The following is a 20,375-nucleotide window of genomic DNA, read 5'->3' as shown; positions in this document are numbered from 1 at the left end:
GAAGCCTGAAACTCGGTGCCGTGACATTAAGCACCCTATGTAGAGTTCATAATAAGAGAGCCCGTAAGGGTTGAAAAGCAGAAAATGAACCACTGGGTTACTTTCATTCATAGAGACGCTTTTCTATGACACTTGATAGGAATCTAACATTCATTGCCACTAAAATTAGGCCTGCATGTGGATTAACTAACATGTAGCCTAACCCACTTAACCCTATTCTATTCAGGAAATGGCCTTTAGTTTTTTGTTTTTATTACTAATCATCTACTAATCATAATATCTAACAATAATATTTACTTTTAATGCCTTGGGTCTCCTTTACGAATAACAAAACATTAGGCTAAACTCTGATTTGTCTAAAAATGTAGGAAAATCATGTTCATCGTTTCTTTTCTAATTAAAAAAAAAATCCAATTAAATATTTTTTAATCCCTCTAAATTAAATTAGCCTACACTAAACTTTAGATGTCACAGTAACACTTCTTTTCAGGAAGCCTAACACATAGGCTAACTGAAATTCATACTGTAGGCTATAGTCAAGGGCCCCACACTCTATTTACACACCAAAGCCAAAGCCTGCATATGATAATCATTTTCAACCAAAGCAACATGGGGCTCAGGTGCACTGCAAGTTGCAACCCAAAACCTATTGCTAGTTGCTAGTTATTGCAACTGGCAAAATAAAACTGGGACCTACCTCATTTAGGAGTTTGACTGCAGTGCGCTGGGTTCCCGGCCACTGGGCTTCAGAGGAGGAGCAGGGTGGGGACAGGTGTGGTCTCTGCAGCTGGAGCCGAGGTGAGCAGCAACAGGACAAGATGGCGGAGGACAGCGCAGACCTCCAGTGTTAGTAGTCCAGAACAAATAGATCCATGGTCCAGAAGCACTTGTGGTCTCTGTTAGTTCACAACTGTCCCTGCTTCATTTTGAAGGTTTACAACGTCAGAAACAGTAAACTTGAGCCTGTGGGGTTAGCTGGGTTGGCTAGCCTGTATCCAAATGTCCATTCACTTTGCTAATGAATGCTAACGAGACGATGTCCGACATGCTAATGAGACGACATAAAACATGAGCAACTCTGCCACAAACGTTGAATCAAAAGATCTCTAGTTTTCCACAGAATTGTTTGTAGCATAGTAGTTGAAAACTCGGAATGGAAGTGTAATACAACTACACACTTGTTTGCATTAACTCTCAATGCACTGTCGTGACTCACTCTGTCTCCATCCGTCAAGCTACCTAACATTAGCCTAACTCAGGTAGTCACTTCCTGTTTTCGCACGCAAGCCAATTAAACACGTCAATTAATGCTGCTAGTATCTGGACACTTCCTTTTTTACAACCATGAACTCTTCAAAATAAAATAGCGCTACCTTAAATAACATGTTAACCATAATTATGATGAATCATTCACCTTTTTTAAAACTTAATGCAATTAACCTATATCCTACTGTATCTTTCTCGTTTTTAAGTCACATATTTTAGGTAGGCTACATCAATATCATTTCTACACTTGTAGCTTGTGGTTATTTTAACCTGGTTCCAAATATGCACACATCCAATCAGATTCCACGAAGTAGGCATAATAATTTTACATAGGCTAATTGCATTTAAACTGCAGCTGAAAATAACCGAAACCAGAACCTTCCTGTTCCACTGTGTTATAGCCTACACACCTCCACACAAGGAGAAATGTGGGGAAAACCACGTGTTATCATGTAGGCTAGTGTCTTTTATGACTGCCATATCAGGTAGCCTACAAAATCCCAAATAATGACTGTATGGATGACTACATGTGAAAACACCCAAATTATACATGAGCTATTTGCATTTCAAAAGAGTCATCTTCCCATCCCAATATGTGATAATAAAACAGTGACACGAACCATGTAGGCTACAGCATGTTACCAGGTACTCTGATCAATTTATGTATCCATGTAAAGTAATAAAGTATATTCAGTGAGATAAAGTTTACAATATAAAGATTAGGCTATCACATATTTAACTAAGTGATGTCAGATGGATTGTGAGTGATCAGACTTGACACTAATGAGTGCACAGCAGATTGAAATGATGTTGTAATATTTTTTTTTTTTTTTTTTTTAAACACCAATGTATGCATATGTAATTATTTGACTTACAAATATAATTTACAAACAAACATGTGGCACAGTGAATGATGAATGTTAAAAAGGTATGATGTGTTACAGTGCCACCCCCATGTATGTGAAACTCATCCTTGTCTCCTAGAAATTACTTAGGCTATTTATTATGTTAATTACATTTGGAAAGGAAATGCAAATGGTGCCTGGATTATGTTCACTTGCAATGTTTTGTTTTTTTTCTTCATCACAGCACACATCACATTTATCCATGGCTCAGAGCAGAGGGATGTGGTCGTGGTGAATTGTGGGTGTTAGAAGTGCAGGAGTTTGACACCAGAGACCGGGGGGTTAGAATCCAGAGCCCTGCATGTGAGGACAAAAGCACTTTAGTTTGAAGTAAAGATTTGTGACTTCTGTTCAATGTGTGTAAAACACAGTCGGTGTCATTCGTTTTTTCACACAAGATCACAATGGTTTTGTTGCTTAGCTTTTAACCAGCAACATAGCCACTGTGAATCACTGTTGTACAACACCAGTGAATTTTGTAGGAGGAAAAGATTTCATACTGAAAGTATGATAATGTCAGCTATCCAGAAACAGATATACTGCAGTGAGGGAACTGCTCTTAATTGTCATATTAAATAGAATATGCAGGAAACAATTATGAATAAAGACATTTTCACTGTTTTTTTTATGACACATTGGACCCAGTTGGACACAATTAAATATCACAGTTTTCACAGCTGTAAATGCTTTATCTGGCAGTTACTATACTGTCAACCCTTTTGAGAGTGAAGTTATAAGTTGTGTTGTCAATGACCAGCAAGCAGCCAGCATTTTCCTGACAGCTACAGTAACCTGTCCTTTCTCTTCAGTTCTGCTGTGTCCCTGCAGCAGATGGACAGTGGACATGCAGGACGCAGAACTCACCATACAGTAGAATATCGGAGGAGCAGAGAGAAAGAGAGAGAGAGGAGCAGAGAGGGTTCAGGTTCAGCACATGTTCTGCTATTCTCCGCTCCAGATGTGCAGTCTTGCTCTTTCAGCATTTTATCTAAAGCCTCTGTGTTAGAAAAACAGGGCTTTCATTTATTCTCAACAGAGAAAAGAATGGCTGCTGATCACCACAGTTCAGTTCATAATAGAATTTCAGCTCACAAGACAACTATTTAGACGTTTATTACTGTATTTATGACTGCTGACACGCCTTCCTTTTGACTCTCTCCTGTTAGGATAAGCATTTTATACAGTTCTTCAGTGTGTCGCTGTACAGTGAGAAACTACCTCTGTGACCTTTAGCTTTCTTGAGCATTGAGCCAACTTTTGATTGTTGTAATATGTTGACAAGACAGTTCTTTGCCTGCTCATGCAAATTTTCATAGAACATTTCTGTTGCAGCTCAGAAAGGAAGTATGAATGAATGTGAGTGTGTGAGGTTGTTTGTCTCTATATGTCAGCCCTGTGATAGACTCAACCTACTGTATGTCAGTTGAGATTGGCTCCAGTCCCTCATGCAACTCTGCATGGATAAGCAAGCAATCAAAAAGTGCTCAACTTAGAGTAATTGCATTTTATTTAGATTCATAATCCTTAAAATTCAAACTAGCAGTTTATTAAAAGTGATGTTACAAGATGTGTTCAGACTGCTCCTCATCTCTGCTGAGCCTGAATTATGGGTTATGTATGGACTAGGTTTTGACAAGATAGAAGACAAGATAATATCAGTGGTTCTGATGGAATGATTTTGATCTTTTTTTCCCATAATAGTGTAATGGAGTTCTACTTAAAACACATAAGATCAGAGGGGTCAAAAGCTCCACAGAACATCTACTGTATGTGTCTTGAAGCTTTTTGTTTTTGTTTTACAGCCTGCAACTGGCAACGTTTTTGGTGTCATTGCTCTAGTGGTAGAAGTAGTTTCTGTGAACTTCTTAATTTCATACTGTGTGTTTTATCTGTGTGGAAGCAACTGCTTTCATTATTCATCTGCACTCATTTATTCAGGTTTTTCATTTGAAAGGATTATGACATTACATTTAACCAAAAGTCAAATGTTTGAAGCCCTTCTGAGCTTTTGCATCTGAGGGTGTGCAGATAACAAAACGAATCAACGAAGGTTATCTGATACCGTCCCAACATGAAGCATTTTTATCAACATGCCACTGTGTCCTACAGAACAGTCTATGTGAAATTGTCATCTTATTTGTCTTTGCTAATTGACTGTCACTCAACAGGTTTGCAGAGCTCAGCGTAGTCTTCATCAAACTAACCAGATCACAGTAGAACATTCTTGCGAAGGATCAAATGAGTGATGTAACATGACAACGAAGACATTGCCCACCCTTTGTTTTTCTTGCTGCCCTACTTCTGTCAGATGGCACCGGGGGAGACTTGAGGTAGCATTGCGGTAATTCAAGCTCTTATCCACAAATATGGAGGGGGAAGGAAAACACTTTGAACTCTGCAGGAACAGCAAACAGATGCTAATGAACATGATGTTCTGGTACAGGCCTCTGGCAACAGGATTAAAACAATTTAAAGAGAAGTAAGGAAGAGAGGATATCCACATGAGCATGGATGAACATTGAATATAATGTACTGGTGGTGATTCATATTTTGCCTGGGTAGCAACAAAATCATCTTCCGTATTAATGATTTTCATGAGCAGTGGAGCCATTTTTATTTTTTATTTTTTATATTACAATGATCCAATACAAATGTTATTTTTATTTCCCATCATTTGAATTACTGTAGGCCTATATTGGACAAAGTATTGCTGAAAGCACTTAATCTTTTGAGGTCAATTAGCGAACACTATATGAAAATTAGAGTTTGGGTTTAAGCAAAGAACGTCTCTGGTTTAAGGTCTTTTCAACTTTCAAGCTCTAGCAGTGACCTTTATTTACCAGTGAATTTCCATCAAGGACATAATCTAATGGGTTTCAAATGATCACTACATGGTCTTTTATCTGTAGCCTTGAGAGATAAATAGAAAGTACTAATTTCTAGCATCATTTTATCAATTATGGATGTGAAAAAGAACATCATTTAATCAGTTCATTGTACAAAGAAGTTTCTTATTTATCCACCTTGTTTTCCTCATATGATGTCATATGTCAAAGTGTTGAATGAGTTCGGTCTATTATTGAAATGACCATCCCTGCCTCCCACCCCCAGTCCCTGTAACAAGAGAGCCAGGTGTAATTGGTTACTTGACCAGCGTAGTTTATCTGTGGTGGACTGTGATGGATGCAACAGTGAAAGATGAGGCATAAAATTACATACACTGAGACAGGCAGCTAGATTTGGTACAAAAGGTTGGAAAATGTCATGAGCTGCGTCTCAGTGCAGCAATAACAGGCAGAAGCATACCACAAACAGAAGCATGAATAATGTATTTACATGTGCACACTCAGAACCCCCCCCCCCCCCCCCCAACAACAACCACCCCCACCCATCCGCCCTGTGTACATGCGTGTGCACGCACACAGAAACACGCACGCATGCACACACAAAACAAATCCCGTCAAATAAATGCTTGATTATAATGTATGAAATGTTTCTGATCAGTCAGCTGAAAAACTAATTTCATTTTCTCATTAGAAGTCTCTGCCTGAGGCTCATTCTCATGTCAGTGTTTATTACTCTGAAAACAGAAAATTAAAATCATGAGCTTGGTCAGAATCAGAGCTGTGAATCACTATTTACGACTGAAAAAGAGAGACAGAGACAGAGAGAGGAAAAATATAAAAGAATGGACAACAATTGAAGAAATATATCTCATTTTACTGTGGCAGTGGATTTATAGCCCACATGACCTTTTCACTCTCCAGAGATTTGTTGCTAGGCAGTCGTTCATCATGTTTCCAATTTGGCATAAGGTACAGTAGGTTAGTGAGTAGTTTCCATTAGGTTGGTGAGTAGATTTTGGCAAGTTAATGAATGGGTTTTAGTGCTGAAATAACAATATAGCGTCCACGTTTGAAAGACCTGTTTTTGCCTAATTTATTTCCATTTTTTATGTTATTAGAATATGTTTGTGCATAATCACAACTCATTATAACACATACTGTATAGTTTAACTTCAATTATGCAACCAAAACACATTCAAATATTAATCATTTAAAACAACTTAATATAATATTAAAGGCAGAAGCAGGAGGGGAGAAATATGTTAAACACATTTACAGAATTGTATGGAAGCTTTGCAGATTAATGTACAATATCATCAGTGAGTATTCATTAGGGGCCTACTTAAAGATGCAGTAATAAATATTTTGATATTGTGGATCACATGATTAGCCTACATGTAGGGTCTCTCATAGTGACAAACCCTCAGGGAATGATACCCCTCAGCTCTACGTGGCATTTAAGCATCTTTGATTACAGTGATTTGTGAAAGATCCAGCTGTTTCCGTATGAAACAGAGCTCATGAGAAGTAAAAAAAAAAAAAAAAAAAGAGCTAAAAGGAGAGTGAGTATTGAACTAGCATTTGAGAAAGGGCTGAAAAAACAAAATAAATGCTTATTGTTGGTCTGCTTAGCCACTGTCTGCTCACACCTGTATAACAGGGAAGGAGTCTCTTTTCAGCACGACACCAGCTTTGCATTTACCTAGAAAACAACTCTGTCTCATAACGTTCCATTATTATTTCATAGCGTGGTGAATGTTCAGGTCCCAACTTGTCCACAAGAGCGTTTTGGAGTTGTTGGATTGCGTATTTGATTAGTTTTGAGGGAAAGCCCAGAAATAACATATGCCTCCTAGCGTTGCTCATGGTATTTCACCAAGACCTTTCATTTATTTTCTAATACATTTGTAAGTTTCTCATAGTCATAGAAAAGGTCAAAATGTTGAAATATCCCTTTAATGCCTTATTGTACTGTAAAGATCAATTAATGCAGGCTGAAGTTGGTTACTATTCTTTAAAGATACAGTTCAAATCATTATTATTATTAAAATTAGCTATATTTGTGTGTTTCTTCATGGATTCACAAAAACCAGCATTTTGATCCCTTCCCTTTGGATCTTAGTGTGGCTCAGATTTCTATTTGTGCCAAACACTTTGTGGTGTAAACTATTGCAACAGTTACAACATAGACCCACATGGTTCCCTCTTCTGCAGCAAATGTAAGGTTTTACTCTTTGTCCAAATCCCCCAACGTGTGAAATGATTTTGATGTGATTAAATGAAGATCAAACCATGTGTTCCTCCCACAGGGACTGATTACTCCACATAGTATTTCTTTTTCACAAGCTTTAACTGACCATACACATTTAAGCATCAATGCTGCTGTGTTTTTTTTTCAACACCGCAATGACTTTATTATAGTCACAATTTTCACTAAATAAAAATTCTAAAGCTTATACCTTGCTACAGAATTTAAAAAAAGATATTACAACACACTGGAACCATGCTGTTATTCATTTGGTCTGTGGTGATTTAGCCCTGAGTGCTGGTTGTAGGCAGCAAATTTGACATTTATACATAGATGAATCGAATAAACCACTTCTGAATCAATTGAGTTATAGAAGTTAAAAGAATCATGCTTCTCTCCACTGGGGGATGTGTCTGCTCTGTCCATCCCAGTATGTAGAGCCCACTGGGAGCTGATCTACAATAACTGTTAGTTCAGTTTCTTTTTGCAAACTTGGGTTAGTCAGATGCCTCATTATCTTTAATGCAATAATTTTCAAGCAAACCACTTTCTGTTTTAAGTTGAACAGTGCTTGAGATAACTGTGTAATTAATGCAAAAGTGTAACCTTTTGTTTCATAGATACTGTGTATATCTGATGTTTAACATCAAATACAAAATAGAAATTCTTCACTTTATCTGATCATAGCTTCTCTGCTGTCTTATTATTTCACTGCCTAATGACTTGGTAAGTGTTTTGCAGGCTTGCCTGCAAAGATATGCTGGTCACTCTATGTTTCCTCTTTATTAAGCAAAGCACAAGTTATTCCCTGTTATCTGTGGGGATACATCCAAATATTTTTTCATCTCATCAACTAAAAAACCAGTGGCAAGTGAAATGTAAACCTAAACAAGTGTGAGGTCACGGCCTTTCTGCCAAGACTGATTATTATGAATCCACTGATGCTAGTCATATCTGAAGAAACATAAAATAAACCCAAAAGCCAGTGTTTGAAATATTTCACTTATTTAAGTCAACAATTTCAGCCTTAACACCTCAACCACTGGATGTTTTTACAAATTCCTCAGATGTGATCATACGATAGATGCATAGAATATTTCTCTGAGATTCAATAAGCCTTGATTTTTTGAGGACTCTTTGTATGGAGGTACAGGCAGCCAAACCTGGCTATAAACAGACTTTATTCCACATCACAGAAACATGTGTCCTGACCTTTCCACCAAGACCTTTCATTTATTTTCTAATACACTTCCCCTTGTGAGTTACTCTGTTCTCATAGTCATAGAAAAGGTCAAAGCAAGCACTCATGTCTGATGTCTGCCTGCTGAATTAGCTGTGTCACCTTTAATTTCTCCAGAATCAGACCTCACCACTCTGCCGAATCTCATTTGATTGTACTATGTGTTCAGTATTCATGCTGTATTAGTCATAGTGATTGTGCTGTATATATGAATATGAAAGTATGGTGGCAATAACAAACTAAAATCCCCCTTATTTTGAATTTTGTATGTCTAATGTAAAAACAGAATATGAAAAATAAGGGAGAAATGTCCTGTATAACTGATGTTTTAAAGAAGCTCTAGTTGTGATGGATAAATGAAAGCTCACAAATATAAAGTATAATTTCAGTGAGTTGGTGCCAAAAATGTATCTACTCAATGTATTTCAGTCAGTAAAAAAGACATGAGATGTGGTGCATCTTTACTGCATTCAAAACTCAGAACTTTAATAACCAGAAAAAGAATGATGGGCTGTGATTATCCATTAATCAACAACGGCACTGCAAGCTCATTTGTATTGTTACCAAGTGAAGCTCTGAATTTGGGACATTGTAAAGGAATGACTCCTTTATGCATATGAACAACCTCTGAGAATGGAGGTGGTGGGAGGTGTGGAGCCTGTCAGAGCGATGTTGATCGATGATGCTGCCTCAGATTATGAACACAGAATTAGCACGTTAAGACTTGTATGATAAATAGACCAACCACCAGCAAGTCCCCAAATTACCACAAAGAGCAGCTAGACAAATTGACTGAAGCCACAGCTTTAGCTGAATTCAGCTGGTCAGTGTGTGTTTGCATAGAACCTCCAGCTCCACGCATCAGGGTAAGCCAGCACTGGCCACAGTGTTGTCAGGTTGGGCAGTAGTACGGCTGTAACTCCAGGGCCAGTCACATGAATATTTACACCAAAATAAAAAATCTACAGTATATATTTCAACGTAAGATATATTACTAGTGAGTTTGTCTATAGAAAAAACAAAAAAAGAAAGAAAGAAAAGAACTTAGCATCCTGTTAGCAACCAGGCTAGCCAGTAGTTTTGTGACCTCAGCTTATCTCCATCATTGCTCTGCCCAGTCTCGTCCTGAACAGAGGCCTGATCAGTCAGAATAACCACAAATACCTGTGTGAGAGTGAAGGGCTCTTAACTTTAAAATGTAATCATTGAAGCAGGGAGGAGGGGAAATATCATGGTCTAAATTAAATTAAATGTTCCTTAAAATTAAAATTACCCGTTATTTCTCTGACTGCAGGGTATCTTCAAAAAAGCTGCCTTGAGTGACTGAATGTTAAGTGGCAGTTTGATTAAAATTCCTGTCATACAATACAAGACTACTTCTATTACAGTTGAATTCCTGTTTCCTAACTGTCTATTACTGTGCCCCTTTGTTCGCTCACTGTCAGATTAACAACACACAACTGCTGTTGTGTTTCTGTAGTCATAGAAATCATGAAACAGTAAACTGTCCAGTACATAAATACACTTTCTCTTTCCGGTTCAGAAAGACCTGGATTATATCACAGCATTACGGGAGATGACCTGTTTACTGCAAGGATAGTAGCCGATGCACTAAATCAAGCTAAATATGGAAGCAAAGCACATAAACAGCAGGAGAGTATGCAACCTCCACACAGAGCAGTTCTAACCCTTCAGTGCTTTGCAGGAGACCAAACATCATGATGACTGAAGACTTTCAGAAACTGTCGGTATTTTTATATTAAAAAATACCAATTTTCATCACTGCAGGTTAACCTTTGTAGCCTAAGCAGTAGGGCTCTATGGACAGCAATGAGGGCTGGTCCACCACTTTGGTCCAGACTCCAGACTAAAATCTCCTGATGTTACCTCTGGTGCCACATGTGAACTCTTGAGTTGAAAAGAACTTTTACACAGTTCAGTCAGACAACTCACGATTAAAATGTTTATTGCAGCTTCAGTAGAAGAGTTTGGCATCAAGACTCCATCCTCATCACTCCCTATAGGATTAGGGAGGATTTCATTAAATGTATATGAAAGTGACAAAGGAATATCTTAACCACCAGAGCCTGCAGGTGGGTGCTGGGGTGGTGATGGGGCAGAAATAATGCAGTAGACAGTTTGCAAGGCAGCAGTGTCGTTGACAGGAAAAGAGGACGATGGGTAAATTTTCTAGCTTAAAGGGATAGTTCACCCAAAATTCAAATTTCACTCATTATCTACTCACCCTCATGTCAACTAAGAGCTGTGAGAATTTTCAGAGTCCTCCGTTCCTTCTCTGAGTTACGGGGGGGTCTGCGCAGCAGTATTTGTCCATATAATGGTTGTGAATGGACACCAGAGCTCTTCGTCCAAAAAGACACACCAAAAAACATCCAAATACCTCCATACTGCTCGTCTGTAATGTCCCTCTTGTATTGAAGCCCCGACATGAGAAATTGTTCCGAAAAAAATTAAATAAGTCTATATTTTAAGCTTGTTTGTAGCGGAAGCTCCCAGTGTCTCAGTTCACTGCTCTGCCTGTGTAAGTGCAAATCTCACGTGATTTGCACTGACCGGCGGAACAATTTCTCATGTCGGGGCTTCAATACAAGAGGGACATTACAGACGAGCAGTATGGAGGTATTTGGATGTTTTTTGGTGTGTCTTTTTGGACGAAGAGCTCTGGTGTCCATTCACAACCATTATATGGACAAATACTGCTGCGCAGACCCCCCCGTAACTCAGAGAAGGAACGGAGGACTCTGAAAATTCTCACAGCTCTTAGTTGACATGAGGGTGAGTAGATAATGAGTGAAATTTGAATTTTGGGTGAACTATCCCTTTAAATAGCCTAGAGCGGCAATTTAGGAGGTTGTCTATGATTAAGTGAGGCATATCATGTGAGTAAAGCATCGAAGTTTGAGTTTACCTTCTGAACAGCCTTGCAGGCTTCACTTCATTCATGGTCCTTGGAGGATGAATCCTTCAGACGTTGCTAATCCCACATTTGCCCAAACAGTGCCATCACCAGGGCATGATTTCTTTGTCCAACATTTAAATAAGGACACTCACATTCTTGGCTGTAGACTACCTTTGCTAATTAGCAAATGCTAGCATGCTAACAGATTGCAAACATCAGCAAGTTTGCATTTTCATTGTGAGCATGGTAGCATGCTGACTTGAGCTGTTATCTTAAAGGAATAGTTCAACATTTTGGCAAATTTGCCGACTGCCATAATCCCGATAGGCATACAGGTAGGTTCATTACCTTTATAATCGGTGCATGTTTTTTTTTTAGATCCATAGGGCAGAGACTCAAACTGCTCAGCAAACATAATGGAGGTGAATGGTAGGCTACAGGTCCCCTGTCCCTCATCAAACCCATCATATACACAATCCAAAGAATCCAAAAGGCTTTTGTGTACAAGTTGTGACATGCACATTCACCGCACTATGAAATAGTAATGTAACATTACGGGCCCTAGTTTGGTGGCGCAACGCAGGTGGCGCAAGGTAGCGCAGCCGGTGTAATGCAAGTTTCGACGAGCGCAGCCTAGCGCAAAGTCAGATTGGCAGATTGGTAGATCGCGCTGCTCTGAGATAGGCGTGGCTGCGCAGCAGGGGGAGGCGTCACAGATTCAGCTTGGTGCAGTGGAAGTTTCGTGCGAAAATGTCCCGCCGAGGGTGCGCTGAAAGCTCGCCACCTCAAACCAGGTCTACTCTCAGCGCAGGGCGGAGCGCAGCAGGTGCAGTGGAAGTTTGGCTGACTGACCTGCAGTGCACACACGTCACCAAGACCTCACAGGCAGATTTCCACAGTTCCAGGCACATTTCAATGCAATAAATATCCACAATAACCACTATTTAATGCAACTAATGGAATCAACACGTGAATTTATATCTATATAGATTGTCCCGTCACATCTGACGTCAGATCAAAGCAGAGATCAAAGGCTGTCGGCACGCGTAATGGAACTCCACCTGAATTAACACAGCAGAGACGAACTGGCACTGAAAAGCAGCTGCGGATGTCCCAAAAGCAGGACTGAGGGTGGATGACTGCATTTTGCTGCCGTGTTGAGACTACGCACTGTGCTGTTGTGATGATCCGCTTTATTTATTTATTTACTTATTAATTCATTAGCGGCGAGCGACCGTGTCGTCACGCAGCCGTAATGAAAAACAAAACACAAATCATCATCTCTCTTAGCCCACCACAACAGCCTCGGTATCAGATGGTCAGTATATAGCCTACTACAGTATACTCAGCATCTCTATCACAGAAAAAAAAGAGAGGAGGACAAAGAGAGAGAGAGAGAGAGAGAGAGAGAGAGAGCGTACGCTGATTTCATCCCGCATGGTGTTTGTTTATGTTGTGATTAGTGTACACCTCTCATCTTGCTTACACAGGGTGTGAATAAATATGAGTTTCTTTATTAGTTGTTGTTTCTTACACTGGGCAGCAGTTCTCAGTGTATTAAGGATATTAGTAAACTCATTATTCGGCCACTCTGAGCTCGGACCTCCGGACCAAAACAGCTGTTTCCTCCTGGGAGAGGTTCGGCCACTGGCGTCGCTGTCTCCTCCGTCCATGTCAAAGTATAAAATGACAAACTTGCAGCACGCATCGCCCGCGGCGCAGTTAAAGGTGAGGAGAGGAGCTCATTTGATTGGTGAAGATCCGAATCGGCTGTGTTAGTCCCACTTCTCCTCCTCCTGTCTCCCTCCCGCCCTCTCTCCTCCCCCTTTGCCGTTTGCGGCGGTAGGAGGGACGAGGGGAGGGCTTGCGCTGGCGTAAGTCGGACTGCGCTGCCCACCAAACTTGCGAAATGGACCTGGACACGCCTCGTTGGCGTGGCGAAGCTGCGCTGCACTTAGACTTCGCTCGGTCTAGGAAACTAGGGCCCTACGAGTTGTTTTCGAGGCAAATGCATAGCCACTAGCCAGAATTACATTCCAGACGTGGCTGCTGGGCGGAGTGATTTCAAAAGCACAAGTAGTTCCGAGTATTTGCTTCATGTGTCGTAATGTTCATTATTTCATAACGTGGCGAAGGTATATCACAACTTCTCCACGAAAGCGTTTTGGCGTTGTTGGATTGTGCATTTGATGAGTTTTGAGGGACGAGGACCATAAAGTTCACCCACATTCGCTGAGCAGCTCCCATCTCTGCCCCGCAGATATCAAAACAAGATGCACCGATAATTAAAGGTAATGAACCTACCCCTATGACTATAAGGATTATGGCAATAGGGGAATTTGGCAAAATGCTGAGCTATCCCTTTAAAGCACAGCCTGTGTGTTATGTTGAATCAAACTGTCCTGATCATGTTTAGTCTGAAAACTAACAACAGTAGATTTGGATCCAGGTGATTTACAACTAAACAGACGAGACTGCTTTACAGGCGGACGTTCCACCTCCCTTCCACTGCTCTGCCATGTTAATGTCAAAGCATTTTTCAAGGTTTTTATATGAAGCTTTTATATTGGTGAGACGGGTCTGTTTTCTTTAAAACTCTTCCATTCTTTAAGTAGCCTCACAGGGAGAAAAACAACACTCCTGCGCTGAAAGTGTCTGTATTGTAAATATTTCAGCTGCACAGAGAAAATTAGTGTAGGTGTTAGGTGAAGTGTCTTCAGGATGTGCACGTGACTAAACACTGGCACACATAAACATTAGAGGCCTTTCAGCTGCTTTTTAGGACTAAAAGGACTGTAGGTGAGAATGTGCTGAGGGTATAAGTGCAGACCCCTGGTACCTAGTGAGACCCCAGCTCTGCTCCTTCCCTCCCCTTTAGCTGGCCCCTTCTCTCTCTGCAGGCAACTGAACAAAGAGAGGACCCAAACAATGGATCACTCTGAGAACTGAATGGCTTTGCGGGTCAAGCACTAACCCCCCTCCCTCTTTGACAGAAACACAACCCACACTTGTTCTGCTGAAGAGAGGCTGACCCTCCCGGCTAAGAAATAATGAACGCTGCCTGGGCATTAAACTGATAAAACTACTGGGACTGGAATCAGTTTGGCAGACAAATCACCTCTAATGGCGTGAGGCTGGAGCCTGTCTTCTGTCCTGTCTCTCCCTGCTTCATTACAAGTCTACTGTACACTGACCAGGCATCCACAAAGCCATGTTGAGCTCCTATAAGCAAACTCCACAGTGGAGGACATTTAGCATCACTCATTCTTACAATTGTTTCATTTTTGTTTCAGTTCGATGTTGCCTGACATAGGCTGGTGCTACAAAGAGAAGAGTGTGCAGCCAACTGAAAATTATATTTGTTAGGCAAATCAACTGAGCAACCGCCACAGAGGCTTCAGTTTATAAATAAAACTCCACCTATGACATGTCTCACAGCAACAAGGTCCAACCCAGAGTTTTGCATGTTTCATAGTCAAATTGGTTACAAATACATTCACAAATCACCCCCAGCATTTATTACACTCCTTCCCTCACATCTGGAATTTCAGATAATGTTGCTTAGGTTATAAATCATATCATAGAAACATGAATGTAAACATGAATTTATTTTTCAACTGCTTTCCTGTAATTGTCTGAAGCTTCTTGCTCACATTCTTTTGTTTTATGGCTGTAAAAACACACCCTGCCATCTGGTGCTGTGAGGTTCAGGAATTATTTTAATGTTATGAATTATGTGAAAACGCAATTAGATCCAGGTCTGTTCATAGTCAGCATAAGGAACGATAAGATAAAACTTAATTATCCCCATGGGAACAATGGGTAAGATCATCATCATTTACTGATCCCTCCCTCCTTTTCTTCTTCCACTTTAACTTTGCTCCCACTAAGGCCGCTGTTTAACTCTTGTATTGTGTATGAAATGCATTTGACGCTGATGTCAGTGTTGTATATGGCTGCCGTGACACTTCTATGTGGCTCAAACGGTGGTTTTACGGCTTGCCGTCTGTATGGGCAGCTGAGGTCTGGAGGCATGCAAGCTGTTCTGTCTTTCACCTTCGCTCACAGCCCCTCCCCCAGGTCAGCGGCCATACATTAGATCAAGCTAGGCCTCACAGGGTCGAGGACTGGTGCCAATCACTCCACAATGCAGTATAAAGCAGGGGAGGGCGAAAACCATAAACCTCCCTGAAGCAAGGACACGTGTATTTCTATGCCTTATTCCAGCCAGTGTTTGTTTTTATTACTTGTGCTGTTGATGATTATTTCATTCATATAATTATAACCTCAGATTTTCTGTGTAACCTGTCCTAATGTGTGATTGTTGTCGTGATTGTGGTCTTAATTAACTGTAAAATGCCAATAGAGTGGCGCATCAGAAATTGTATAGCTGTCGTAATGAGTCAGAATTGAGGAGCAACAACTTGAATAAACCCTTTCATGCAAAAATGCTTCAAATTTTCACAGTTTATTAATATGGCATTTTTGCTTACTTCCCAAGTTTCATAAAGTGGATATTTCTTAACTTGATTATTTAAGTATAAGTAATAACGTACTAATGTATTTCACAGTAACTTTTGCATTCAAATTCATAACTTTATTCTTATACTCCCTACAGTAAAATGTGATCCACATTGGCTAATGATAAAAACTGTATGAGCCTAGTGAAAGAGGAAATTTCTCACACAAAGCTTACCTATACATTGCTTACAACACTTATTACCTTCACTTTAATGTTGGTGTATATTTTATATTATGGTACAACCAGATCTACAGCTGTAGACCAAACAAAAAATAAATCATTAGATGAATTAATAGTGAAAATAAACATTAGTAAATTACTAGTTACAGCTACCTAATATAACATAATAAAATCTTAAATTGCAATTGTGCAACTTAAAGAATGGGAACAGTATACAAATCCTGTTCCTATGTGTATGGTAGACCTACTGCATGTGTTTCAGACTGCAGCCCTACACTGTGAGGAGACTCTATGGCTCATTTGCCTGTGCTCCTGCTCCCTGAGAACTGACTGTGTAAAAGAATCATCCTCAGCTTGAATCTATTATCACCTGATCCTGTACTGTTTCAAGTCTGCCAGGCCCACAGACTGAGTGGCTCATGCTTTAACCCTTTCCCCCATCTCTCTCTACTGGATGGCATCCCACTTCCTTGACTATTACCAAGAGTAAATGTTTTCCTTTGCCCTCTCCAATGAGTAATTTTTGATGTCGAACTTGTCTCTAACCTTTTCCTACTCCCTTTTGTTTGGCTTTTGTTTGGCAACAGCTGTTATCATGGATTTCTTTTCTTTTTTTCTTTTTTCTTTTTTTTTGGTCAGCTGTGATTGCTCCGGGCAAAACAGGAGCAGATGGTGTTTTGCTATGCATGAATGGAGCGTTAGAGGAGTTGGATTGAATAGGCCAAGTTTTGAATGGTGTCTACACAGCACCTGCCTCTTGTAGCAGCAGGGACATCCTAGTGGCATGATCTGTCTTGGCTTCACTGGCATCGTAAGGGATGAAAGAAAGAAACAGAGGGGGAACCTTGTTGGGTACCGTCCATATTTATTGATTTTCCTGCAAGTCGTGGCATAATGTGGTGTACAGTCAGTTTGAGTTAATTGGATGTGACACAGCGTGCACGTGTAATCTATCACTCTAGTCTCCTGGTACACTTTATCAGTTTTGTTGCCATAGAAACATGTTGGCTCTGTAATAGCCTATATTAACAGGCTAAGTAAGTTGCAATAAAAGGCAATTTCAGAGTTGGGATCCTCTGCTGAACACAAAGCCATAAAATACTGATGAAATAAATCAGAAAGTGGTGGGAGGGGTTGGGGGTTGCGGGGGGGCAAGCTGTATTTTACATTCTTAAACCAAACAAAGTCCAAATAAAAGAAACTGCTATCGTTGCCATGCAATGCAGGGACATCTGTCAACCTCTGGGGCATGATGATCTGTCACAATAAAGAAAGCTTTCTCAAATCACTGACAGCTTGCTGTGCATTTTTTTTCTTTTCCAGAGCGACTGTATAACTCATCAGAGAGTAAATGCTCCAGATGCATTTGCTTTGCTTAGTACTGACAATGCACAACAACACAGTGAGCTAACCATAATACTCTGAAACAAACAAGCTCCTCATTCACTCTCTGGTGTTATTGTTATGTGACAACTGCTTCTAATAAACAGTTTTTCTTTGGGATTTAGATGTTTATTCCATGACCTTTATGATGTTGACAGCAGGATAATGGTGGTTTGCTTATCAGCCCTCTAGACTCTGCTCAACTGCACAACATAAACTCAAATACATATACATACACTGTAAAGCAGTGGTATTAGCATGAAAAATCCTACCACTGAAATTCAAGACTGCATTTTGTCTAATGATCTGTGAAGCACTTTTGATACCTAGGCAGGTATCTCAGAGATTTGCAGTAGTATGTTTAACATCATTAAATCTGGGGCACTTTCTTTTATCACCTAGTGTTTTGTAAAATCAAAAGTGGCTCTTTAACATTTAGGTAATATCAGATCTTTGTCCATTTCAGTCGTCTGTTGATTATGACTACATATTCTGTAGTTGAAGGAAAGAGGATTATTCAGTCGCCCACAGCTGCACCACTTCCTCTGACTACATTAAATATATACAACTGAAGTATCTGTGCTCTGTATGGTCAGATATATGAGAAAGGTTGTTCGGGAATTGTATGAAATGGTGCACAGGCTGACAGAAGTCAGAAGACTGGCAGATCAGACTTACCATAACAGCCTTCAACAAAAGAGGGGGATAAGCCTAATGGCTGAATCAGTGTCACCAAGGCAACATCACTGCAGAGAAATCCACGGATGGCAAATGTGTGAATAAAATGTGTGCATCTGTGAGTTTGCATGTTGAGTGTGCATGAAAAGATGGAGGGGGGGGGGGGTGCTTATGTGAACATTTATGTTTGAGTTTATTATTATTTTCAGCAGAATAGTTAATTTATTTTTATTGTTGGCATATTTTCCTGATAATCCCGGTAAATGAGACTGTCAAGTACATCAACTGACCAATCAGTGATGAATAGAGTTTAACACCCCGATTCAAAGATTTAGATAAGATTATCAGAAGGCTTGTGAGAGGGTATCATAATATTTATACTAGTGCCCCTAAATGTACAATTAACTTTGCTTGGAGGCATCATCTGTGGAGCCCCTTCACTCCGCCAGGTCAAAAGTTCTCCAAACAAACGTTACCATTGGACAGGGATGTCAACAGTGCAACCAGCCAACAACCCCCCGCCCCAAACAAAGTTCACTATTCATCTCAGAGGTCAATAGTTCTCTCAGTGAAGCTCATCATCGCAGGGTCAAGAATTCCTTAAACGTTGTCAGCCATTTGACTGGAGGCCTGTTTCCTCCCTGTAAACAAGGCATGGCATTGGACTTGTAGGGTCATCTGTCTGTGTGCTCCCCTAAACCAGGTCTTATCAGCAAAACAGGCCTGTTTTTTTCTCCTTCCTCTTTCTTTCTCTTAAGGACACAAAGTTTAGTGTCCGAGCAGAGTGGCAGGTCCTGCATCTGTGACCTGAGTCCAGACTGTGAGATTGGCTGCAGCGTGGGTCTGACGGTCAGATGGTCAGTGTCAGCAGGGCTTTTGTTATGCTCACATTGTATCTGTGCAGTGGACGGGAAAACAACAAAAGGGCCAAATAAATCATTAAAATACAGAATCCCCCAGCTTCCACATCTGACTCCTTAGTCATCCTTGGCACAGTGCCGAGCAACTGACCTCGGTGGAGGACAATTAGGTCACCTCATGATTGCATTACTCAAATGACATATTAATGTCATAGCGCCCTTCATGCATTTCATCAGCGTTAGTTAATGACGAGGACAGAATGAAAGAGGAGCATGGCTGATATTGATTGCTTCATGCATCTCTGATCGTAGTGTTGTGTAAAATAAAAAAATAAAAAAGATCTTGCAGATACAACAAAGTCTACGGCATAAAGCAGGTGAAGTTTATTTATTCACCTATTCAAATTAAACCAATCCCCATTATAGAGGGAGCAGTGTATTATCCTTGTAAATTATGTGTGTGTGTGTGTGTGTGTACAGCAATGTTTTGAAAATATCTGTAACCTTTTTATTGCAGAGTCCCATAACTCCAACCCTGGCTGTGAGATATTTGTACACACAGTGACCGCAGTACTGAGGGGTTATGGAATAACAAGGAGCTCCATGCATTATTAATGGGCTCTGCTGTGAATCTGTTCAGAATAATAACAGCGATTTCCCAGAGCCTCATTACTGTGTGTTTTTAAAGCATGTGTTTGGTATCCATGGACACCCGCTCTCACATTCTCCTCTTCTCCCCTTGTATTGAGATTCAGGTCATGCACAGCACTTGCTGTTTTTAATTTTCATTTCATCATAAGCACTTTAAGACTGTTGCCAGCACTTATTTGCAGTTTTCCTGCAGACCTCTTCACTCGGGCTTCTGACAGGACAGATGCTACAATTAATCAAGGCAGAGAAATGGGCATCGTTTCCATACCGAGCTGAAGAGCCAATCACTGCAGCAGCGACAGGCCTCGGCCCAAATTACAAATGCTTTTCTGAAACTAACTAATTGAAAACAAACCAAAATTTAAAAATTCTATCAAGCTGCTATCACAGAAGCGCAGGAGCAGATTCTCGCTCCTAATTTGTAACTAACATTAACCCATGTTTAAAATGTCTCAGCTGCCGATGGAAAAAAAGAGGGAAGGCCCTTCTCTGGGCCAGTGGATTCACAGCCTATTGTGAAGATATGATAATTATTGTTTGCCTGCCTTCCCTCCCCCGCTCACCATATTATTCAAGGGAGCTCAGCAAACCCCTGGGGATGTCTTGGAAATGAAGCGATTTTGAAGGGAGTAAGAAAGAGGCAGAATCCAATGCACTGGTGTGTGAAAAGGGGACT

Source organism: Trachurus trachurus (genome assembly GCF_905171665.1).
Source record: "Trachurus trachurus genome assembly, chromosome: 3".
Taxonomy (NCBI): Eukaryota; Metazoa; Chordata; class Actinopteri; order Carangiformes; family Carangidae; genus Trachurus; species Trachurus trachurus.
This window is presented reverse-complemented; position numbering follows the sequence as displayed.